The sequence below is a fragment of the Schistocerca americana genome, chromosome 3 (genome assembly GCF_021461395.2).
Source record: "Schistocerca americana isolate TAMUIC-IGC-003095 chromosome 3, iqSchAmer2.1, whole genome shotgun sequence".
Classification (NCBI taxonomy): Eukaryota; Metazoa; Arthropoda; class Insecta; order Orthoptera; family Acrididae; genus Schistocerca; species Schistocerca americana.
Genome location: NC_060121.1, coordinates 145671818 through 145697561, shown reverse-complemented (window position 1 = coordinate 145697561; position 25744 = coordinate 145671818). Strand labels below are relative to the sequence as shown.

Genomic DNA, 25744 nt, shown 5'->3' with positions numbered 1-25744 from the left:
AAAGTGCCGTACCGCGAAAGGCGTGGCATCGTCGCCGTAGGCGCTGACCACCCAGCACAATCGGTCTCGAGAACAGCACACGCGGCATCGTTTCACGCCTGCAGACGGGGCCCGCTCCCAAATGGCCGAGCACGTACTCGGGGCTTATTTTTGCGCGTCGTGCTAAAGTAACACTAACAACGCCCTTTTTAATTCCTTTTATGAGAATGCCGTAAACGTAAGGCGCAATGGGGGAAAGGAGTTGTAATAGACCGAACGAGCGCGTTGCGGGTTCGTTATCGCCTCGTCGTGCGCCGGCCGGCAGGCAAATTTTCCTGGAAAAAGCGAGTTGTCCAGTGAAAGAGGAGTGGCTCTGGACAGGAGGCCCCACACGCGCGCAGAGCATCTGCAGGAATGCGGTCGCCCGCGTGCGTAAAACCGTGCCGCGCGTCTGCCATTCTCGAACGACTCGCACACAAACTTTCTGGATTCGCTACACCGTATACAGAGTAAAGAAGAAATAGCGCGGAGGAGATCTATGGGACAGAGAGCATTTGAAAAGATAAAGTAGTTATTAACATCTGGAAGAATTCGAACGGAGATGTGAAAAAGATTTGCTAAATGTTATGCCCGGACTGTGATGTTACACAGCATTGAATCATGGCCAGTTAAAACGAAGGAAAAAAGTTATTTAGAGCGTTTTAAAATACAGCTACAGAGAACAATGGTGAAGTGGACTAACCAACTTAACAATGAAGTAGTAATGAAAAATGTAAGGAAGAAGATTATTGCAAGCGACCAGAAAGAGGAAAAGTTCTTGGCTGGGACATATACTCCGCAGAAATTGTCTGCCATAAAGAATTATAGGGGGATAAGTGGAAGGAGTGAGAGAAGACGGAGGAAGAGAATTGCACTGATAGGTGACATTAGAAGAGGAAGAACATAGAATGAGATGAAGGAAGATGCTCACAAAAGGATACGATGGGGAGCCTTCATTTCAAAGCAGACACACAGGTATGCTAAAGAAGGAGATGTAAAGTTACCTTCGTGTTTCCTAGGCCTAGGGTTTTTACAAAATGACAAAATATACCATTATTCCGACACCACTCTTTAATGTGACTTACTTCATGAGATGTGATAAGCATAGCATTATTTTAAGTTGAAGTTGGTTCCTAGTGTCAAATGCCGAGAGTTTCATTTACTTTATTTGTTGACTTTCCCGTTCTCATGTGGTACGCTAAACTGTTCAAGCACGACCATCTCCTGAAGTATCGTTAGACGCGCAAAAGTCTCGTCTCGACGCCGCGTTTCTATCAGTTTCACCGACGTCGCCCTCTGGCAGTACTCTTAACTTGTTCAGGAGCATCTAAGCTAATTAACAATATTTTTCTGTCATGTGGACAATTCCTGTCTAGATTCACTAGCGATAGTTCTGGTACCTTAAAGGATGGGTAGTACCAGGTAAAAAAAAAATTTAAAAAAATGCGAACTCATTCCAGATTAGCGTTCATCATCTCGTTCTAGTAATAATGCTATCTGTTAGCGAATGTAACATTTCAGTGTTAGACTGAAATTTTTCGACTGTGCCCGTTACATTCATTGTCAGATGTTGTCTGACCATCGAATAAAAAGGGTTGAAACCATTTCAGAAACACTTAATACAGTTTTGTAGGGAATCCAGGAAGTTTGTGTTTAACCTACTCTTAAAATATATTTTCAATTTTACAGGCGGAATAATTCGAATAAATGAGGAATTAATCCCCGTGGGAAGTTTGTTCGTTTCGCCGAAGTTCGTGAAGAAAGCTACTACAAAATTTACTACCAAGGTACGTTGCAACGAACAATTAGATACTTCCGCATCATTTAGTAATAGCTGTCGTTTACGCCGGAACTAGTATGAGATTAGGTTGTTCTCCAGAATCGTGAGTCGAGCAGTACGAAGGCTGGACCAGACACTGTTCCGCAAGCAGTGTCTGGCGAGCAGAAACTGCGGCGGCCTTAGTAGCTAGGGAAGAAAGGCGCAGGCGGCGACACTTACCCTCGGCGGCGACCCGAGAAAAGGCAAACACGAGTAGCAAGGCAGTGACGCAGCGGATCTGGCAACGTGGCATGGTGAGGCGAGCGCCGGCCCAGCTCCACCTGTATCCGGGACAAGGAAAGAGAAAAAAATAGGAGAAAAGCATTGAAAAGGCTTAATGGGGAGGCATCTCCCCTGCGCTGCTTCCGCGTCGCTGGCGGGCCCTGGAGACTGCGAGGCGAGGTGACGACTTCACGTGGCGGCGGCTGCAGCGAGGACCATCTCCAGGTGCGGCGTCACGTCGCGTCCGTACGCTGCGCTACAGCTACCGTCGTCGGATTCACACGCGAAGCACTCGAATTTAAATGCACAGAATCTGAAACGGATGGCCCTAGTAAAGGACCGACGTTAGACGGCAGGCGATACTGCTAAGCGCTAAACATTACTAATGCCCTCGAGAAAAAGGGTAGACGAGACCTCAGTTTCACGGTATCGGAACTATACAGAAGTTATTCTACCTACGCCTAACACTCGTCAACAAGCGAAGTGGAACGGCACGGTATCTCGATCTATACTATCTGCGAGGGACGATTTCTTCCTATGATTCCAACAATAATTACTACGGTGTTGGTAGTCCCAAGGCAACATTCCAGACACCTTGCCAGTTCTCTCGGAACGGTAAGAATTTTGAAGAGCCCCCGAAAACCAGACTCGTGTCCCCCCCCTCTAGAACTTTAGTGGGACTAGACGGGAGATAGAAACGTCAACGTGGATCGGGAAAGTGCAGCACGTGTTCAGGTGGCCTAGTGTGGCTCGCTTGTTAAAACGGAGCGACCGCGCGGTTACTGCGGTCCAGTGCTTTCCGACATACACGGTGGCGAGGAACTGCCCGGATCGTACAGATCGGTGGGAGAGCGCTGGAGGCAAAACCGCGGCGTAGCCGGCAATCCATCGTCGGGGAAGTCAGCACGGCAGGCAGCGGCGAGTGCGGGCGCGTCGCTTCTACTAGCTGAGGCGACGGCGTCGGCGTCGAAGTCGTCGGCGGCGGCGGGGGCGGCATTAACACGCGGCGGCGAGCTGCGCCCAGAGGACGGCGTGGCGGCGGCGGCGGCGGCGGAGTCGGACGCAGGCGGCGGGGGCGGGCATGCTGCGCCTCCGGTCGGCGGCCGCTGGCGCCACGGGCGCTCGCAGAGGCGGGGGCGGCGGCAGAGGTGTGCGAGGGCGGCTCGGGGCCCGCCGGCGCCGCCGCCACGGGCTCGCTCGCGGCGCGGGCTCGCGCTCACGCGCACGCACTCACGCACGGCGGACGGCGGACGGCGCGGTGACGCAGGGGGGCACGCACGCAGCGCGGGGCTCCCGGGCCGTGGAGGGTCGCGTCGCGGACTGACTGCCGCCGGCCTCGGCCGGCGCCGCCGACGCCGCGCCGCGACGCCGACACCTGAGGCCTCTGGCGGGCGCCGGCGCAAGCTGCGCGCACAGGTGGTCGCACCGCGGCGGCCCGGACGCGTTCACTGCGGCGCCCGCCATACCGTACTACGCGCATCAGTAATTCACAGGCCCCGACACCGGGTGTGCACTCTTCGCCCGCTGCTTCCGCCTGCGGGGCCACTACCTACCGAGGGGATGACGCCGCCGCCACCGCCGCAGCCGCCGCCGCCGACGACGACGACCGTCCACTTGCGACGCGAGCCTCCCGCCACCGTGTCATCGATCTTCAAACAACAAGTTGACCCTCTTATCTGTGATGCGTTTTGCTCCTCACGCAGATAAAGTGCGCGGGAACTGTGCAGAACGTCTCATCTCATCGCAATTGCACTGTAAGTAATGATTGCTCATACGTACACGCTCTTGATAATTGACTTAGCAATTTGGTTGAATTTTCTCATGATGAGAAATTAGAAGGAGCGATCTCTTTTCCTTGGTAAAAATATTCTAGAGCCGAGATCGCATCAATATTTCTTTATATATACTAAGACTTTCATCTGTCCCCGTTGACGTATGTCAACGCCTGTATGCAGCTAAAGGGTGTTCATTTAATTGTAATTTCATTCTAACGACCTGCATGGTAACCGATGGTATCTGTTCTTTCGCACATGTCCGAAAGAACAGATACCATCTTAGTATACACAGGGTGTTACAAAAAGGTACGGCCAAACTTTCAGGAAACATTCCTCACACACAAATAAAGAAAAGAAACGCTTAATTTCCATGTTAGAGCTCATTTTAGTTTCGTCAGTATGTTCTTCCACCTACGCTCAATGGAGCACGTTATCATGATTTCATACGGGATACTCTACCTGTGCTGCTAGAACATGTGCCTTTACAAGTACGACACAACATGTGGTTCATGTACGATCGAGCTCCTGCACATTTCAGTCTATGTGTTCGTACGCTTCTCAAGAACAGATTCGGTGACCGATGGATTGGTAAAGGCGGATCAATTCCATAGCCTCCACGCTCTCCTGACCTCAACCCTCTTGACCTTCATTTATGGGGGCATTTGAAAGCTCTTGTCTACGCAACCCCGGTACCAAATGTAGAGACTCATCGTGCTCGTATTGTGGACGGCTGTGATACAATACGCTATTCTCCAGGGCTGCATCAGCGCATCAGGGATTCCGTGCGATGGAGGGTGGATGCACGTATCCTCGCTAACGGAGGACATTTTGAACATTTCCTGTAACAAAGTGTTTGAAGTCACGCTGGTACGTTCTGTTGCTGTGTGTTTCGATTCCAAGATTAATGTGATTTGAAGAGAATTAATAAAATGAGCTCTAACATGGAAAGTAAGCGTTTCCGGACACATGTCCACATAACATATTTTCTTTCTTTGTGTGTGAGGAATGTATCCTGAAAGTTTGGCCGTCCCTTTTTGTAACACCCTGTACATAGTTAAGGCTCACCGGCCACTGTCCGAACTCTTACGGCAATCGGCAACGCGCCGCGAGTAATGAGTATAATGGGCGGGGGCACTACGAACGTAGTGAGGGACAATACGTTGAGAATGTGGCTTTCGCGGGAGGCGTGCCAGAGATAAATCCTTGCAGTCGCGCTATCCTCTGTGTCCTCGGTGGCTCAGATGGATAGAGCGTCTGCCATGTAAGGAGGAGATCCCTGGTTCGAGTCTCGGTCGGGGCACACATTTTCATTTGTCCCCGTTGACGTATGTCAACGCCTGTAAGCAGCGAATTGTAATATTTCTTTAGTTACAAACAACTGGTTTGGACTTCGCTGTCATTGTCAGGTCTTAAAAAATTTATGTTATAAATTGTGTTTACTCTGTGTTGAACCTAACCTCACGTTGTAATGTGGATAAACTGTAGCACATAACTTAAGGGTATGTTATAAACAAAACATTTAAACTCAAGAAGTACCTTGTCAACATGGCCATGTCCGTATACGTAGCGCTCACAGATGATTGTTACTTCCGTATAGGCCGTCTAAGGTGGTTCAAAAATGGTTCAAATGGCTCTGAGCACTATGCGACTTAACTTCTGAGCTCATCAGTCCCCTAGAACTTAGAACTATTTAAACCTAACTAACCTAAGGACAGCACACACATCCATGCCCGAGGCAGGATTCGAACCTGCGACCGCAGCAGTCGCTCGGTTCCAGACTGTAGCGCCTAGAACCGCACGGCCACTCCGGCCGGCGTCTAAGATGGATCTTCAATGATTAGAATATGTCCATCTAACGTTAACAGATGTCCTACTGGGGGCTTTATTGTATAATGTGTTTTTATGATGGCTGTGCGGTTCTAGGCGCTTCAGTCCGGAACCGCGCGACCGCTACGGTCACAGGTTCGAACCCTGCCTGGGGCATGGATGTGTATGATGTCCTTAGGTTAGTTAGGTTTAAGTAGTTCTAAGTTCTATGGGACTGATGACCTCAGATGTTAAGTCCCATAGTGCTCACAGCCATTTGAACCATTTTTTGTTTTTATGACGTAACAATCATCTGTGACTGCAACGTATACGTACATGGCTATGTGCACAAGGTGCTTCATGGGTTTAAACGTTTTATTTACGACAAACCTTCATTTTATGTGCTGCATTTTATCTACAGGACAACTTGGCGTGAGGTCCAGCTCAAAAGGAACACATTTTATACCACAAAGTTTTGAAGACCTGAAGACAGCAGCAAAGTCTGTCGAAATAGGTAGTTTGTAAATAAAAAAATATATACGCAGTCTTGGCTTTAGCAAGTAATAAAGCAAACTCCCGTGTTAATGTAAGGCAGAGACTACACCGCGAACCATGATCCAAAATTACATTTTTTCAGGAAACTGCAACTCACCTTAAATACAGACCACGGTACATGTCACTTTTGAAAGCCCACTGCTTTACTTACATGTTAGTCAGCGGAAACGGACAACTTATTTACGAATTTATACTTCAAATACTTCGTACCGCTTGCTGTTAGTTCACTTTTGGGAAACAACAGTTTACTTTCTTTCCAGGTCCTGGTTTAGAATCACTTATTTCCTGACGACGTTCCTCATTCTCTAGAGAGCATTCGTTATATTCAAACGAATTTTGTCCTGCATACATTTCACTACGTGTGCGCAATAAAGGAGCATTCACGTACATACTGATACAATCTAAACTAAAATATTGATTCGAATTATAACGCAAAATTTCAGGTCTGGTTTCTTCCTTTTTTTCCCAAATGGCCGACCTATGCACGAGTAATCTGCAGAATCTGCAGGTCAAATAATCGGAAGCTTGCTGTACTTCATACAATTATTTCATGTGAATCATACCTGGTCTCTGGATGGTGTTAATTCCTCATGATGGATGTCAGGCATCCGAATTTGAGCTTTTGGTCCAGGTGCCTGTGATGAGAGCGAGTGTCTAGACGATCGTATATTCCCCGAGCCACTGCGCCGTGCCTACAAGATGGTATTTTTCTCTGTTCCATTCCTGTGTGAAATGAGGAAAAATCTGTCTTCTGCACCCTCCCATGTTTTGTTGGAATCTTCATGCCGAAAATCGGTTTGATGCAGTTCTCCATGCTATGCAGCTCTCCGTGCTACTCTGTCCTCTGCAAGCTTCATTATCTCTGCTTAACTACTTCAGCATGTTCGCTATAGTAAAGCCTTTGTCATCCTCGAAAATTTAACCCTTCATTCTTCCGTTCGCTACCAACTTAACTGTTGTTTGATGTCCCAGGACGCATCCTCTTCCCAAGTTATAGTATAAAGCTCTCTTATCTTAAATCCGTTTGAGTACCTCTACATCTGTCAACGGATGTACCCATTCATTCTTCTGCAGCACCATATTTCAGAAGTTTCTATTCTGTTCTTGTCTGTACCAACTATTTTCCAGCTTTTACTTGTACTAGCAGTACGCTCCTGACACATCCTCTCAGGGACGAGTCCTGACACGAATATATGACACTAAAGTAGTTTTATTTTCCAGAAAAATTGTCTTGCTACTGCCAGTTAGTCTTTTATAGCCTCTTAATTTCTGCCGTCGCTAGTTATTTTGCTGCCCAAATGGCGAAACCATCTGTTACATTCTTTCCTAGATTTATTCTTTCAGCGTCACCTGACTTAATTCAAATACAGTAATTACTCTTGTTTTACTTTTACTGATGTTCAGCGTAGAACTTCCCTTCAGGACACAGTTTATTTTGTTCATCTTACCTTTCATGTTCTTTGCCGTCTCGGAAAGAATTAAAATGTCTTCGGCGAACCTTGAAGTTTTTATTACTCCCCCAAGGACTTTTAATCGGTTTTTTTAATTTCTCCCTGTTTCCTTTACTGCTTGTTCTGTTTAGAGAATGAGTAATATGAGGCATTAGCTACATCCCTGTCTCGCTCCTTTCTCTCTACTGCGGCCTCCTTTCAGTCTCCTGAGACTCATATCACTACAGAAATTCTTAAGCGATGTACTTGATGTAGGTTCCAATGGCTCTAAGCACTATGGGACACTCTATGAGATGTGCAGAGCGGAGTGGAATTTAATCCACGACACTGGTTCAAAATGGCTCTAAGCACTATGGGACTTAACATCTGACGTCATGTCCCCTAGACTTAGAACTACGTAAACCTAACTAATCTAAGGACATCACACAGATCCATGTCCGTGGCAGGATTCGAACCTGCGACTGTAGCAGTCGCGTGGTTCCGGACTGAAGCGCCTAAACCGCTCGGCCACAGCGGCCGGCTCAGGACAATGGCAAACAACTTGATGATAAGAAAATGTACGCCGACGCCTTCAGTTTCTTCTTCTTGCCGACCAAATTTAAGTGATGAATATTTCTTCCACTTCTAGGATCCGAACTTCGAGAAGGATCCTGGATGTACCTCTCACCATATGAGTGTACGTCCAGCATTTTCGAACATGAGTGTACGTCCAGCATTTTCGAACATGCGTGTTTTGGTGATCCGTGAGTTACGGTGTGGGGAGGCATAATGTTTCTTTATTACATAGTAACATCATTTTGTCACGTAGTACTTCACGAGTTAGGTCTATTGCTATGTTCCGGTCCACAGTCCACATCATCTTTGCTCTACCCAAACATCTTTTGTCCATCGATCGGTATTCAGAAGGTTGTTTGGGTAGTACCTCACAGCCCTTTCGAAGGACATGGTTGTGCCATTTTTGCCTGTACTCAGAGGATCTTCAATTCACGTCTGATGTTTCCCTTGATGATGCCATGCAGTCTGGTTAAACCTCTGAGTCACCTGAAAAACTTCGTATTGACTTGGGTTTCCGCTATTGGTTTACAGGATCCTTGTTTCGCTGACGCAAAGATGAGCTGGGACTGACATTGCCTTGTAGAAATTGTTTTGAGTCCCTAGGCAGTAGATTTTGAGAGAGAGTTCTCGTGGTCGTATCGCTCCTCTGTGCCTCTGGATATCTCCTATGTGCCAAGCAAGATCGTAAGAGATGGAACAGATGTGCAGAACTATAGACCTATATCTCTAACGTCGATCAGCTGTAGAATTTTGGAACACGTATTATGTTCGAGTATAATGACTTTCCCGGAGACTAGAAATCTACTCTGTAGGAATCAGCATGGGTTTCGAAAAAGACGGTCGTGTGAAACCCAGCTCGCGCTATTCGTCCACGAGACTCAGAGGGCCATAGACACGGGTTCACAGGTAGATGCCGTGTTTCTTGACTTCCGCATGGCGTTCGATACAGTTCCCCACAGTCGTTTAATGAACAAAGTAAGAGCATATGGACTATCAGACCAATTGTGTGATTGGATTGAGGAGTTCCTAGATAACAGAACGCAGCATGTCATTCTCAACGGAGAGAAGTCTTCCGAAGTATAAGTGATTTCAAGTGTGCCACAGGGGAGTGTCATGGGACCGTTGCTGTTCACAATATACATAAATGACCTGGTGGATGGCATCGTAAGTTCACTGAGGCTTTTTGCAGATGATGCTGTGGTGTATCGAGAGGTTGTAACAATGGAAAATTGTACTGAAATGCAAGAGGATCTGCAGCGAATTGACGCATGGTGCAGGGAATGGCAATTGAATTTCAATGTAGACAAGTGTAATGTGCTGCGAATACATAGAAAGATAGATCCCTTATCATTTAGCTACAAGATAGCAGGTCAGCAACTGGAAGCAGTTAATTCCATAAATTATCTGGGGGTACGCATTAGGAGTGATTTAAAATGGAATGATCATATAAAGTTGATCGTCGGTAAAGCAGATGCCAGACTGAGATTCATTGGAAGAATCCTAAGGAAATGCAATCCGAAAACAAAGGAAGTAGGTTACAAAATGGTTCAAATGGCTCTGAGCACTATGGGACTTAACATCTTAGGTCATCAGTCCCCTAGAACTTAGAACTACTTAAACCTAACTAACCTAAGGACATCACACACATCCATGCCCGAGGCAGGATTCGAACCTGCGACTGTAGCAGTCCCGCGGTTCCGGACTGCAGCGCCTAGAACCGCAAGGCCACCGCGGCCGGCCAGGATCATTTAGTAATCGCGAAAGCGTTACGGAGATGATAGACAAACTCCAGTGGAAGACTCTGCAGGAGAGACGCTCAGTAGCTCGGTACAGCCTTTTGTTAAAGTTTTGAGAACATACCTTCACCGAAGAGTCCAGCAGTATATTACTCCCTCCTACGTATATCTCGCGAAGAGACCATGAGGATAAAATCAGAGAGATTAGAGCCCACACAGAAGCATAAAGACAATCCTTCTTTCCACAAACAATAAGAGACTGGAATACAAGGGAGAACCGATAGAGGTACTCAGGGTACCCTCCGCCACACACCGTCAGGTGGCTTGCGGAGTATGGATGTAGATGTAGATTCATGCGTGATATTGTACCCTAGGTAGTTACGCCGACACGCGTACCAGCTAAACATATTTTCGAGCTTATAATTTCTTCTCCTTTAGAGGCCATTTTGGTTTTAGTTTTTGAGACTTCGTCTAGACTACGTTACGCGACACGTAGACTGTTTTCTGTAAGTGACCTTGCGAGGCGAGGCGATAACAGTCTGCTCATCGGCAAAGAGTAGGCTTTTAACAGTTTTAAACTGTTGAATAAATATGTCTGACGAAGATACTGAAACGCTCCGTGCCTCGTAGCTTCCACTGCTATTATCTGTACTTCTACAGAAGTAAAATTAGTCTAGGTAAATGTCGCGAGCTTCGATTTGGTCCGCGAGATGGAGTTATACTTCCCAACACTCCAAAGTCTGAGACTGAAAGCCCGCAGTGGCCTAACCACTTTCAGAAAGATGCCGAGATCCGCCCACTGGACTGGAACAGTTCAAAACACGGCCTCCGACACTGTCCCTTAATCTTACACAGACAATCTGCACAACAACAAAACAAGAACACAGTTCAACGTCAACAAGGGCTGGGGGGGGGGGGGGGAGGGGGGGAAATCACACAAAACGCCAAACTTTCCACGGAAACAAACGTAATTTATTGGCTTCTGTTGAAACTCCGGAATTCAAGTTTGTTTTACATTTACACGGTTCATTTCTGGACATGGGACCCTTATCAAAACTGTATCTACTAAGTCCCCTCTACAACCCATGGAAATCTTTAATACGAGCGGTCAAACGCCCTCCAGAGCACTTGCACGCTAACTGAGATGCAACACACGCCAACAAAAATGGGGAAACGATATAACAGAGCTACTCACCTGCTAACGACTATTTCTCATAGTATTTCCGTATTTGAAAAATAACTGCGCTGATTTTAATTATTTGCGTTAAAATGTTGTAAATGAATTAGTATGATTTCTGTTGCCAACTTTCATATTAATAAATGTATTTTAATTTTAATTTTACCACTGTAGCCAACATAATTATTGCACTTACAGCTTGCAACATGTCATGTCATTATATAAACGAGTACGAAATTTAAGCTATATAAACCTGACAGAATCTGATTTATGTAGCACCTGAAATATTTATTCCAACGCATGTATTCGACACCTCAAAACACAGAACTCCAAAATCCTTTAAAACGTATTCCGTAATAATATTCTTATGATGTATATTCTTTTTACTTTGTGATAATGTTTCTCTTCTGCTATATGCTCCTTGAACCTAACAGTTTCCAGACGCCATCTTTGTTTGCAAAATATGACAGTATACAGTACTTCGTCTCCTACCTTCCAAAGTACTGGGCAAGTAAAGATGCGAGGACGGGTTGTGAATTGTGCTTGGGTAGCTGAGATGGTACAGCACGTGCCTGCGAAAGGAGAAGGTCCCGAGTTCGAGTCTCGGTCCGGCACACGGTTTTAATCCGCAAGGAAGTTTCGTATCAGAGTGAAAATTTCACCCTTCCCCCACCACTACGCCAAGCTGTCTGACCACGAGGAGCGGAAGAAGGGGAAGCAACGAACGCGCCACTTCACATTTATCACATCATAGATCAAAATAAAACAAATTTTCAGTATTTTTGGCACGCTGAAGACAAAATTCTACGTTTATCCGGTGAAAACTGCAGGCAAACTGAATTTCACAGATTTTCGCTCTCAGATTTCCACGTCATCGTAACTCATTTCGTTTCAAAATCGAAAAACGGTCTTTCACACAAATATGTCGACAGAAATACAGTAGCACTTTTGCAACCATTTTATTGAGACGGAAACTCTGCCTGAGGAAACCAACAATTTTAAAATAAAAGGAATATGTCTTTAAACCGAGAATTACTTTGCAGATCAATCAATTACAGCTGCACATGCTCAGTGGCGCTTTCATCTGAAACGGCAAACGGTCTCGAAAACAGATGCACAGTGTGACAATTATTGAGCATATAAAAAAAGACGTAAATCAGTTACAAACTACGGCGTGCACACACTTTATTCAACACGTAAGCGTCATTGCAGATATTCAGATTTAGGTTATGACATGTTCGATATAACTGCCGTCATTGGCGATGATCTGCCGCAGACGAATAGCGAAATCCAGCAAGACCCGCTGAGGTGTCGGAATATCGATGCTGTAGACGACCTCCTGAATGACTGTTTTCAGTTCAGCAATGGTTTTGCCGTCATTGCTGTACACCTTGTCTTTTATTTAGACCCACAAAAAGGCGTCGCATGTGTCTATACCCGGAGAATATGGCGGCCAATCGAAGCCCATACCAGTGGCTTCTGGGTATCTCAGAGCCAGAATGCAGTCCACAAAGTGCTTCTCCAGGACATCAAACACTCTCCTGCTTCGATGGGGTCGAGCCCCGTCTTGCACGAACCACGTCTCGTAGAAATCAGGGTCACTTCGGATAATGGGGATGAAATCATCTTCCAATACCTTCACGTACCGTTCGGTTCTCACCGTACCGTCAAGGAATATCGCACCGATCATTGCGTGACTGGACAATGCACACCACAAAGTAACACGTTGAGGGTGAAGAGACTTCTCGATCGCGAAATGCGGAGTCTCAGTCCCCAAAATGCGCCAATTTTACTTATTGACACATATCCAAATGGAAGTTGGCTCCGTCGCTAAACCAAACCAATTCCCGATATGCCCGCGGCAAACCGCGCAGTTTGAACATCCGGATGCAATCTGTTCAGAAATTAAGACAATTTTATTTCATATATTTCAATTGATGTCACCCTGTAAGATTGGCAGTGTCCTCAAAACGTGTAGGAAACTATCCTTGCAATGCTTCCAAAGCCACAACGAATTCTTAAAATCTCACGTATTCTTTAACACCAGTGAGCTTATGGAACTGGACTGTTTTTGTCAGCGTGTGTTTCTTCAACAAGCCAATTTTATTTTTAAATGCATCCCCATCAAATCAGAAATAAGTTGATTTGCACATGGCAAATGTCTTACTGGGGGTAGTTTGCTGTCAGGTCCACTTAAAATGCAATGTCGGCAATCCATTCAGGATGTTCTACTTTGCGTCCCTGTACTCCTTTTTCCATCATAAAGTCAACAACAGCGAGTTTTGAATCGAAAAATCGTTCCAGGCATGCCCCTTGACTTAACCAACGTTCTTTACAGTGACATATTAAGTCTCGATACTCTTCCTTCAGTTCCACCGAAAACTGTTCAAACTAACAGTGGAATGATGTATGCGACTTCAAAAAATTTACTTTTCGTATACCATCAACTTCTCCATACGTGCTGCACGGCTGCAGATTTAGCACTTCTTGATGTAGAGAACAATGAATCCCTTTTCACTATCTTGTAATTTTTTGTTATTTCATCGTCTTTAAATTCTTTCTGCACGGTATTGTAATATACACTACTGGTCATTAAAATTGCTACACCAAGAAAAAATGCAGACGATCAACGGGTATACATTGGACGAATATACTATACTAAAACTGACATGTAATTACATTTTCACGCAATTTGGATGCATAGATCCTGAGAAATCAGTACCCAGAACAACCACCTCTGGCCGTCATAACGGCCTTGATACGCCTGGGCATGGCACAGCTGCCCATGCAGCTTCAACACGATACAACAGTTCATCAGGAGTAGTGACTGGCGTATTGTGAAGAGCCAGCTGCTCGGCCACCATTGACCAGATGTTTTCAATTGGTGAGAGATCTGGAGAATGTGCTGGCCAGGGCAGCAGTCGAACATTTTCTGTATCCAGAAAGGGCCGTACAGGACCTGCAATATGCCGTCGTGCATTATCCTGCTGAAATGTAGGGTTTCGCAGGGATCGAATGAAGGGTAGAGCCACGGGTCGTAACACATCTGAAATGTAACGTCCACTGTTCAAAGTGCCGTCAATGCGAACAAGAGGTGACCGAGACGTGTAACCAATGGCACCCCATACCATCACGCCGGGTGATACGCCAGTATGGCGATGACGAATACACGCTTCCAATGTGCGTTCACCGCGATGTCGCCAAACTCGGATGCGACCATCATGCTGCTGTAAACAGAACCTGGATTCATCCGAAAAAAGGACGTTTTGCCATTCGCGCACCCAGGTTCTTCGTTGAGTACACCATCGCAGGCGCTCCTGTCTGTGATGCAGCGTCAAGGGTAACCGCAGCCACGGTCTCCGAGCTGATAGTCCATGTTGCTGCAAACGTCGTCGAACTGTTCGTGCTGATGGTTGTTGTCTTGCAAACGTCCCCATTTGTTGACTCAGGGATCGAGACGTGGCTGCACGATCCCGTACAGCCATGCAGATAAGATGCCTGTCATCTCGACTCCTAGTGATACGAGACCGTTGGGGTCCAGCACGGCGTTCCATATTACCCTCCTGAACCCACAGATTTCATACTCTGCTAACAGTCATTGGATCTCGACCAACGCGAGCAGCAATGTCGCGACACTATAAACCGCACTCGCGTTAGGCTACAGTCCGACCTTTATCAAAGTCGGAAACATGATGTAGGCATTTCTCCTCCTTACACGTGGCATCACAACAACGTTTCACCAGGCAACGACGGTCAACTGCTGTTTGTGTATGAAAAATCGGTTGAAAACTTTCCTCGTGTCAGCAAGTTGTAGGTGTCGCCACCGGCGCCAACCTTGTGTGAGTGCTCTGATAAGCTAATCATTTTCATATCACAGCATCTTCTTCCTGTCGGTTAAATTCAGCGTCTGTAGCACGTCATCTTCGTATTGTAGCAATTTTAATGGCCAGTAGTGTAGTTTGTTAGCGAATTTGCAGTACCCGTCGCTCATTCGACTGTACAATGTATTGAGAACTCCCATCGATCTCTTCCGTCTTTCCCACTCACTTCTACAGCCTTGTGACAGTAGATCCATAGAGTGTTTCTTTTTGTGCAAACAGTCACTGGACCTGAGAATTTTCTTTACGCCACGTACAAATTGCGAAGTTTAAACAGCGCTGACACCAGGATTCTGCCGAACTCAAGAGAGTCGCGCGCACCAAGGATTACCACACCGCGATACTCAACGAAATATCACGTTGTTCCAGGTACTTCTGAGAAGCACCGAACTAGCTTGAGAGAGACCGAGCCGCGGCCCGCACACCTTGCACGCGTGAAGTTTGCAACGCCTGGCAAGTCCTGGTGTAGAGAAAAGCAGAGATATACACTACTGGCCATTAAAATTGCTACACCACGAAGATGACGTGCTACAGACCCGAAATTTAACCGACAGAAAGAAGATGTTATGATATGCAAATGATTAGCTTCTCAGATCATTCACACAAAGTTGGCGCCGGTGGCGACACCTACACCGTGCTGACATGAGGAAAGTTTCCAACCGATTTCTCATACACAGACAGCAGTTGACCGGCTTTGCCTGGTGACACATTGTTTTGATGTCTCGTGTAAGGAGGAGAAATACGTACCATCACGTTTCCGACTTTGATAAAGGTCGCAATGTAGCCTATCGCGATTGCGGTTTATCGTATCGCGACATTGCTGCTCGCGTTGGCGAGATCCAATGACTGTTAGCAGAATATGGAATCGGTAGGTTCAGGAGGGTAATATGGAACGCCGTGCTGGACCCCAACGGCCTCGTATCACGAGCAGTCGAGATGACGGGCATCTTACCCGCATGGCTGTAACGGATCGTGCAGCCGAGCCTCGGTCCCTGAGTCAACAGATGGGGACGTTTGCAAGACGACAACCATCTGCACGAACAGTTCGACGACGTTTGCAGCAGCATGGACTATCAGCTCGAAGACAATGGCTGCGGTTACCCTTGACGCTGCATCACAGACAGGAGTGCCTGCGATGGTGTACTCAACGACGAACCTGGGTGCACGAATGGCAAAACGTCATTTTTTCGGATGAATCCATGTTCTGTTTACAGCATTTGATGGTCGCATCCGTGTTTGGTGACATCGCAGTGAACGCACATTAGAAGAGTGTATTTGTCATCGCCGTACTGGCATATTACCCGGCGTGATGGTATAGAGTGCCATTGGTTACACGTCACTTTGAATAGTGGACGTTACATCTCAGATATGTTACGACCCGTGGCTGTACCCTTCATTCGATCCCTGCGGAACCCTACATTTCAGCAGGATAATGTACGACCGCATGTTGCAGGTCCTGTACGGTCCTTTCTGGATACAGAAAATGTTCGACTGCTGCCCTGGCCAGCACATTCTGCAGATCTCTCACCAAACGAAAACGTCTGGTCAATGGTGGCCGAGCAACTGGCTCGTCACAATACGCCAGTTACTACTCTTGATGAACTGTGATGTCGTGTTGAAGCTGCATGGACAGCTGTACCTGTACACGCCATCCAAGCTCTGTTTGACGCAATGCCCAGGCGTATCAAGGCCGTTATTACGGCCAGAGGTGGTTGTCCTGGGTACTGATTTCTCATGATCTATGCACGAAATTGCGTGAAAATGTAATCACATGTCAGTTCTAGTATAATATATTTGTCCAATGAATACCCGTTTATCATCTGCATTTCATCATGGTGCAGCAATTTTAATGGACAGTAGCGTAATATGGATTACATGACCTTCGCTTATCTTTGTGACGATGTGAGAAGTTGAACTGCAGTAATTTCAGTATACCTAGCAAACGGTGAGTTGCAGAAAGTAAGAATTTTCACTTATGAAGAATCTGGGGATCGGAGTTAACCCAGAGAAGCGAGGACAGCGTCTGCAAAGACAGGGTGCGGGCGGAGGCGGCCATAAAGCGGAACAATACGGCCGCAGGCGACAAGTAGAGAGCGGCACGCCCCGCGCCGGCGGATGGCCAATCCCGCGCCACGGTTACGACGCCTCCCGCCAGTCGCGACCCCTCGCATCTCGTTAGCGCGTTTTATGAATACTCACGAGGCGTCGGGCGCCTGTGCTTCTTCTAAGAAACCGGATAACGATGCGCCGCGAATAGTTTTCTTCGTGGTTTGCAGCTTTCGCACTTCGTTTATTTGCCACTCGGTTTCGTACTCCTGACGGACACTCTGACAGGAATCCCAAGTATACCTTATTATGCAGTCTCTTCACTTTTACTGTTTAGATTCTGTTCTTTTTGGACTTTAACGTCATGCCAGTGACGAGTCTGTCAAAAACGGAGCAGCGGTTTGGTAGGTCACATAAGACAACATGAATCGATCGTACGTCTTCTCAATATGGTAAACATAGAACGGCCGCCGGTCGGTGTAGTCGAGTGGTTCTAGGCGCTTCAGTCTGGAACCGCGTGACCGCTACGGTCGCAAATGGTTCAAATGGCTCCGAGCACTATGAGACTTAACATCTGTGGTCATCAGTCCCCTAGAACTACTTAAACCTAACTAACCTAAGGCCATCACACACATCCATGCCCGAGGCAGGATTCGAACCTGCGACCGTAGCGGTCGCGCGGTTCCAGACTGTAGCGCCTAGAACCGCTCGGCCCTATGACAGAATGCCGGTAATCTATCGATGGCTGACCAACGTCAAAGAAGAGCGATACACTGCCTTCCTTTCCTTCATTTTGAAGTTCACGTCCCTGTATATGTTCGAATAGCTCTGTCGATGTCTCTGTCCAAAGGTGGTAACATGAATGGATCATCGATTTGGCAATAGAAATGTCTCGGCTTCAGACTCTTAGAACTCCTAATATTGCCATGACCAGAACAGATGTGAAGCAAAATATTGCATAGAATATATTATGTACAGCTAACTACGAGATTACAGTCGCTGTACGGACAGATAAAATGTTTTCTGTTTTCAGTAACTAGCTGTAATTACCTGTTATTTTAACTCAAAACTTCTTTTTTTTTTCGAAAAAGGTGAAGTGTATCATAAGGACCACAAGCTAAACTTTTTGACTGAGCAATGTATCGTAGCCAGAGAGACGCGTACTATGTGAGACATAAGCCTGACAATGCCTTGTAAGCTCGTAGTGCCTTGGAAAAATGCAACACCAAGGAGACGCCTGGAGGAAATTACCATAAAAAGGAATGAGGTCCCAGAATTAATCTGAGTTTATTGCTGCTCCGTGCTTCGTTTCAGTACTGGACGAAACCCGTACACGACTGTCGTTAAACAATGTTCTGTTGCACATCAGACGTTGAACGCGAAATCAGATAACCGTTTAAGTTAATGTCGAGAGAATGAAGTTGGTCGTACACAGAAATGTGGAACGTACCGAACTAGGTAATGAAAATTAAGTGCAAAAGTTCGTCTGAAATGTACTTATTTCCGCTAAACTGCGTCTAAATACAGAAGATAAATGCCCTCTCATTACTTACCACGTCTACAATAATGACAGAAGTTCTCAGGCTCCCGTGAGCAAATAATGTTTGTCAGTGGACTGCCGCTATTGCCACAATGCACATAAACAATCAGAGGACAAATTTTCTGTCGACAAGAACGGTCCAATCCCGGCCGGGCCGGAAATTTTCTCCGTTCGGGGATGAGTGTTGTGTTGCCCTGCGTATTGTTATAACTGACACGAACATCTCTTGCATAGCGTCACATGACAAGACTAATATTCTTCTGAATTGCCCAAGCACACTGTCGTATCGTCTATCCACTGTTGAGATAACTAAAAAAGACAGAGAGAGAGAGAGAGAGAGAGAGAGAGAGAGAGAGAGAGAAGAAAGGTCAAAGTGTTGCGTACGGAGTATTTATCTGCTCTTCAATGTGACACTTTCTGAGACACGGACTTTTTTTATACAGACGAAAACTTGGTCTCTTCCCTCTAGTCCCCAAGCTGTATTAGCCCAACAGAAGAGCATTATTACACTGACGTTAAATCTCACACGGCTGGTATTAACATCCTACACGACCATCTTTTTTGCTAAAACGGAAGACGTAATGAACCAGCCCACGAGAATTCCGAAACAAGCTCAGTGAGGGCTCTATGCAAACACTCGACTAATTCCTTCTTTTTGCTCATTTACTCCTCTTTTATTTTTATCTCTTGTCCAACGCTTGTAAGATTTTCGTTTATTTTTCTCCGTCTTGCGGAAGATATTCCCGTGCACACACCACACAAATCTACACATGTCCACTAACTAAACCGTGTTTCAACGAACACTCGACAACTTGTTTTCTCGTTTCTGTAATCCATCTTGAGTAACTGGTATGGGACGAGACTAGTCGAAGACATGAAGAAAAAATATACCAAAAGCAGTAATTTTATTTCATAATTTTATTTAGCTCCCAGTTTCGGTGCCTCACTCGCCCCATCTTCAGGCCCATATGTACGAGGCGTGTTTCTTAAGTAAGGTCCGTTTGAACATAAGTACACAACGAAATATTATTTCAAAAAAGTAAATTTATTTTCAGAAAGTACAAGCTTCATTCTATTTTTCGACATAGTTTCCAAGTTTGTTCAAACACGTATCATACCTCTAAACCAATTTTAAAATACTCTCTTCATAAAAACTTGCCGCCAGCTCCGATAACAAAGAGTTCACTGCAGTTTTCACGTCGTCATCATTGTAACGGTTGCCACTGAGGTGTTGTTTGAGGTGGAAGAACAGATGGTAATCGCCCGGCGCAAGATCAGGACTGTAGGGCGGGTGGTCTAAAACTTCCCAGCCAAAACTGTCCAATAAATCGCGGGTCTGACCTGCAGTGTGAGGTCTTGCATTGTCATGGAGAAGGACAATTACCTTTGTCAGCATGTCGCGTCTTTTGTTTTGAATCGCCCTGCGTAGCTTTCTCAGGATTTGGCAGGATGCTTCTTCATTGATAGTGGTTCATTGTTGCATGAAGTCGACCAACAAAACACCACGCCTATCCCAAAACACCGACGCCATGATTTTGCGCTGGGACAGAGTCTGTTTGGCCTTCACCTTTACAGGCGAGTGAGTGTGTGTCTCCATTCCATGCCCTGTTGCTTCGTTCGGGCATGAGATGCGAAACCCATGTTTCGTCTCTAGTTACGATCTTACTCAAGAAGCCGTCACCTTCTTCGGGATAACTAGTCAAGAACTTCATCGCACACTCAAATCTTTGCTTTTTGTGGTCGTCTGTTAGGAGTTTCGGGACCCAACCGGAGCCTAGTTTCCTAAACTCGACACGTGAGGAAATTCGTTTGAGAGACCTGTTCTCACGAATCCTCGCTTCAACTGAGGCCACCAAATCGTTTGTAATCAAAGAAGGGCGACCGGAGCGGTCCTCATCATGGACGTTGTTACGGCCATCTTTGAATTCTCGTACCCACTTACGCACTTTGCTTTCACCCGTAACAGTATCACCGCACACTTCGCAAATCTTCCGATGAATTTCTGCAGCAGACAGGTTCCTTGCTGACAAAAAGCGTATCACTGAGCGAACCTCACACGCGGCGGGCGAGCTGATAAGTCTTAAACAGTTTGAAAGCACAGAACAGAACCGTACACGTTAACTACAGAGCTGAAACTGAACACGGTTGCTCCTGAGGCATGCCGGTACACAACGCACACGCTCGTTGCGATATGCGCGCAAACTACTAGTGTCTAGAACAAAACGGACCTTATTTAAAAAAACACGCCTCGTACGTAGCTAGTTAAGTCATCCAAACGTTTGTGCTATTATTCAAACCGTTATATCCAATTGGATCCCGTTGACTTCTCGGTGGATGAGGGCTCTTGACAGCTCTACTACAGCGTTTGTTACTCAAAACCGAAAATATTTAACTGTAATTTCATAGTTAGGTTTACATAAATTATTTTACATAATTTTCTGCTTCACATCAGTTCTATTCATGGGACGCTTAAGCAAGACTAGGAGTTCGGGCGCTCTGTTTGAAGCTGAGTCAGTTCTTTTACCACAGCGATGATGCATTCATATTACAGCCTCCCGCGGGGAACTGTTTGAACTTACAAAAACGGGTAAATTTCAAAATGTAGGAAAAGAAGGCGGCGTACCGCCCTTCTTTGACGTTCTCGACCGCCAGAAGCTCAGAGGCATTGTGTCAAAGACTTACACAGTCTGACTCCTTAATGGGCACATTCGCCTTCATACACTATAGGAAAGTGTCTAGTTACGTGTATAAGGGCCTGAAGATGGTGCCAATGACGCACCGGAACTGGTAGTTAAACAGAATCGTGAAATAAAACTACGGCTGTTGGTATCTATTTTCTTCAAGACTTGTTTCCCGTTAAGTGAACTTCCTAAATCCCTCGCTACTACTCTATTATGAACTGGCCCTTTGTGGCTAGAACACGGCGTAACCAGGAAAATGGATGGCGTGCAGAAGCGGGCGGCAGGAAATAGATGCTATTTTGTGAGTCCAATCATATGCTCCATTATAGCGGCAGCACACAGTAAAACAATGCCGGGCTCGTAACTTGGTAGCGGCGCCGTTTACCACAGGTTTCGGCGGCCTCTGGTAGGGTAAGCGCCGGTGGGAGCCACGTGCTGCGTGAAGCGCAATGGCATGCTTTGGCACAATTGGCGCAGCGCGGCATTCCCGTGATTCGATTGCCGTGCCAACAACGCTTTTAAATTGGATGATAAACAATTGGTTTAAGCCGCCGTGGAAACACTGACCTGAATATTAAAAATGTCTTTAATACGCGTGGCCCGTATATCGCAGCTCGCAGTAATGTGGTACTTAGGCCCGTGAATGGGCGTGCCGTTATTACCGCTGCTCGTTGCCTCTCTCTCCTGTCGATACCAGCAGTAGGCAGCTCTCGAAGCTTCGAAAACCAACCGACCGCTCTACACTAAACGCCCCCACCAGGGTACTGGACAAAAAAGGAAAACACATAAAGTGCCAATTGATAACAAAGAAGCGTCAGCTGGACAACAACGTGACATCGTGTGTTTGGTGGCGATGTCTGAACTTCAGCAGCCCATGGCGTCGAATGCAGTTTATATACGCTGCATTCTTTATGTCTGCAAACAAGATTTATTCAGACTTCGCACTTCAATTATTATTTCGCAGCCCATCTCTACGACCCTCGGGACTACAGCTTATTAATTCCCTCGTCTTTTTAAAATCTTTCGCCCTTTCTCAAGTTTGTGTTCGAATGCAATGGAATTAATTAGTTCTGATTACCAAGCTTTCTGAAACTACTGGTAATTTCTGCTACTGATAACTTCTTTTTCCCAACTTCTGGGACGGCTGGTTATCAGTGATTTCGTAACAGAATTACGTACTTCTCCTGTACTTCCATTTCTCACAGCCGCGAAATGTTACCACTAACTTTGATCATTAATTTACGTTAGCCTTTACGGAAAGTAGATTTCAACAAGTATTGGACCTAATAAGGACAAACTTTTAACAAGAACACAGCTCTATCTGCCCTATCAGCGAGGGGTAGAAGGGGAGGGGGTGGTGGCAGTGGAGGACGGCGGATCAAACCCGTGTCCAACCATCCACATTTAAATTTTCCGTGATTTCCCAAAAGTCGCTAAAATAAAGGTGAATACTGAGACAGTTCTTTCGAAACGACCCGGCCGAGCTCCTTTCCAGTCCAAGCTAGCGAACCATTCCGTCGTCGACGGAAAATTCGACTCCGATCTGCCTTGCTTTGTTATACGCCCTGCCGCTAGCTTCTTTCCTTTTCGACAATTCCTTTTCATATTTTACTTTCAGTCACATACTTACACAACGCGGAATCGGCCAGAATATCGCTGCTTGTGCAAATGAAAATACATTTTCAGACTACAGCTATACACTTCAATCGCAGTTCTTTCTTTAATTGTATAAAATGTTTCCCGCGTTTTCATAAAGTGTTGATGATAGACATATCGATTGTGGTGTCACCGCCAGACACCACACTTGCTAGGTGGTAGCCTTTAAATCCGCCGCGGTCCGTTAGTATACGTCGGACCCGCGTGTCGCCACTGTCAGTGATTGCAGACCGAGCGCCGCCACACGGCAGGTCTAGAGAGACGTCCTAGCACTCGCCCCAGTTGTACGGCCGACTTTGCTAGCGATGGTTCACTGACAAATTACGCTCTCATTTGCCGAGACGATAGCATAGCCTTCAACTACGTCACTTGCTACGACCTAGCAAGGCGCCATTATCATTTGCTATTTATCTTGTGATGCATGTACCGTCAGACCGATGTTCACCAATTATGAATTAAAGTTAAGTATTACCGCAGCTACGTACGTTCTTTGCTGCTATAACTTCCTTTACCTGTTCCAGACCTCACGCCAGCCTGCGTGAGCTTAAACGCGTGCCTTTCGGCTACCCGTCACTGTGGATTGGCTGTCTTGTCAGTCCACAACATTGATCATACCTTTTCACACACGAGAAATACGTTTAAGTGATGACTTCGCCTTGTGATCAGTTTCTAGCAGAGTACAGCGTAATCTAACCTTGTCGAACTGCATTGAAATTTAGTAACAATCCCAGAAAGCTGGAGAAAGGTCTATGCGGCCGTTAACATAAGCCATGACTGGTACGAATAGGATTTGAACCCTGTGCCAACAAAGTAGTCTACCATAGCAACTCTACCACCTTGCTCGGTCAGTACAGTCGGAATAGTATTAAGTGAACGTTATCCTCACTTGTCTGTTTAAATTTATGTGTATTTTCTCACAACGATGAAGAAATTCCTTTCAAATGAACAGGGGAAAATAATGTTTTCTCAGTAAATATTTGTCGACGGAGATAGTCAAGTTACGTGATACTTGTCTCTTCTTCCGCAGTCGTCCCTACAGTCTTGGGTTTCTCGGAACAAGATCGTACCAAGGCGTCCTAGGAGCGCAAACAAAGACTTCAGTATTTTAATGAGGGGCATTCTTTCCACTACTAAGTAATGGAACTCAGTTTAACGCTTTTCCGCGGACAGTCAATGTTTTATGGGGCTCTCAAGTTTTCCTATTCTCTCTTATCCTCCCTTTCTTTTTCCGTGTATCTCTTGTCTTCCTTTTATAAAATCGCCGAGATATCTATTTACGATATCCAACAGTTTTAGCGCAGTAAAATAGCTCTTAGTAGACTTTAATTGTTTCAAATCTTTTTCACGCGTCAGAAGATGCAAGTCCATCATTTCAAGCTCCATGCATAAAAATTAGTTACAAGGCGGCCGAACTATTCGTTTCATTAAGAGCATTTCCTATTCCAAACGTTCTTTATACTTCACATATGCTTCTAGACGTTTTACTACCATTACTTCCTACAGTACGCAAAAAAGATCAAATGGTTCAATGGCTCTGAGCACTATGGGACCTTAACCTCTGAGGACATCAGTCCCCTAGAACTTAGAACTACTAAAACCTAACTAACCTAAGGACATCACACATATCCATGCCCGTGGCAGGATTCGAACCTGCGACCGTATCGGTTGCACGGTTCCATACTGAAGCGCCTAGACCCATAGGGCAATAGACACGGGTTCCCAGGTAGATGCCGTGTTTCTTGACTTCCGCAAGGCGTTCGATACAGTTCCCCAAAGTCGTTTAATGAACAAAGTAAGAGCATATGGACTATCAGACAAGTTGTGTGATTGGATTGAAGAGTTCCTAGATAACAGAACGCAGCATGTCATCCTCAATGGAGAGAAGTCTTCCGAAGTAAGAGTGATTTCAGGTGGGCCGCAGGGGAGTGTAGTAGGACCGTTGCTATTCACAATATACATAAATGACCTGGATAACATCGGAAGTTCACTGAGGCTTTTTGCGGATGATGCTGTAGCATATCGAGAGGTTGTAACAATGGAAAATTGTACTGAAATGCAAGAGGATCTGCAACGAACTGACGCGTGGTGCAGGGAATGGCAACTGAATCTCAGTGTAGACAAGTGTAATGTGCTGCGAATACATAGAAAGAAAGATCCTTCATCATTTAGCTACAATATAGTAAGTCAGCAACTGGAAGCAGTTAATTCCATAAATTATCTGGGAGTAGGCATTAGGAGTGATTTAAAATGGAATGATCATATAAAATTAATCGTCGGTAAAGCAGATGCCAGACTGAGATTCATTGGAAGAAACATAAAGAAATGCAGTCCGAAAACAAAGGAAGTAGGTTACAGTACACTTGTTCGCCCACTGCTTGAATACTGCTCACCAGTGTGGGATCCGTACCAGACAGGGTTGATAGAAGAGAGAGAGAAGATCCAACGGAGAGCAGCGCGCTTCGTTACAGGATCATTTAGTAATCGCGAAAGCGTTACGGAGATGACAGATACACTCCAGTGGAAGACTGCAAGAGAGACGCTCAGTAGCTCGGTACGGGCTTTTGTTGAAGTTTCGAGAACAGACCTTCACCGAGGAGTCAAGCAGTATATTGCTCCCCCTACGTATATCTCGCCAAGAGACCATGAGGATAAAATCAGAGAGACTAGAGCCCACACAGAGGCATACCGACAATCTTTCTTTCCACGAACAATACGAGACTGGAACAGAAGGGAGAACGGATAGAGGTACTCAAGGTACCCTTCGCCGCAAACCGTCTGGTGGCTTGCGGAGTATGGATATAGATGTAGATTGTGAGAGTAAGCCGTCCC

The 25744-nt window shown here is 45.9% G+C and overlaps 1 long non-coding RNA gene across 1 annotated transcript in view; it reads right to left on the bottom strand.

The window, feature by feature from the left end:
• Positions 1-2060: 2060 nt before the first annotated feature.
• The window catches only part of LOC124606801, a 647945-nt gene continuing 624261 nt past the window's right edge, over positions 2061-25744 (bottom strand). The window contains exon 5 of the long non-coding RNA XR_006978729.1: positions 2061-2118. This is a non-coding gene — a long non-coding RNA (uncharacterized LOC124606801). The remainder of the gene's footprint in view (positions 2119-25744) is intronic.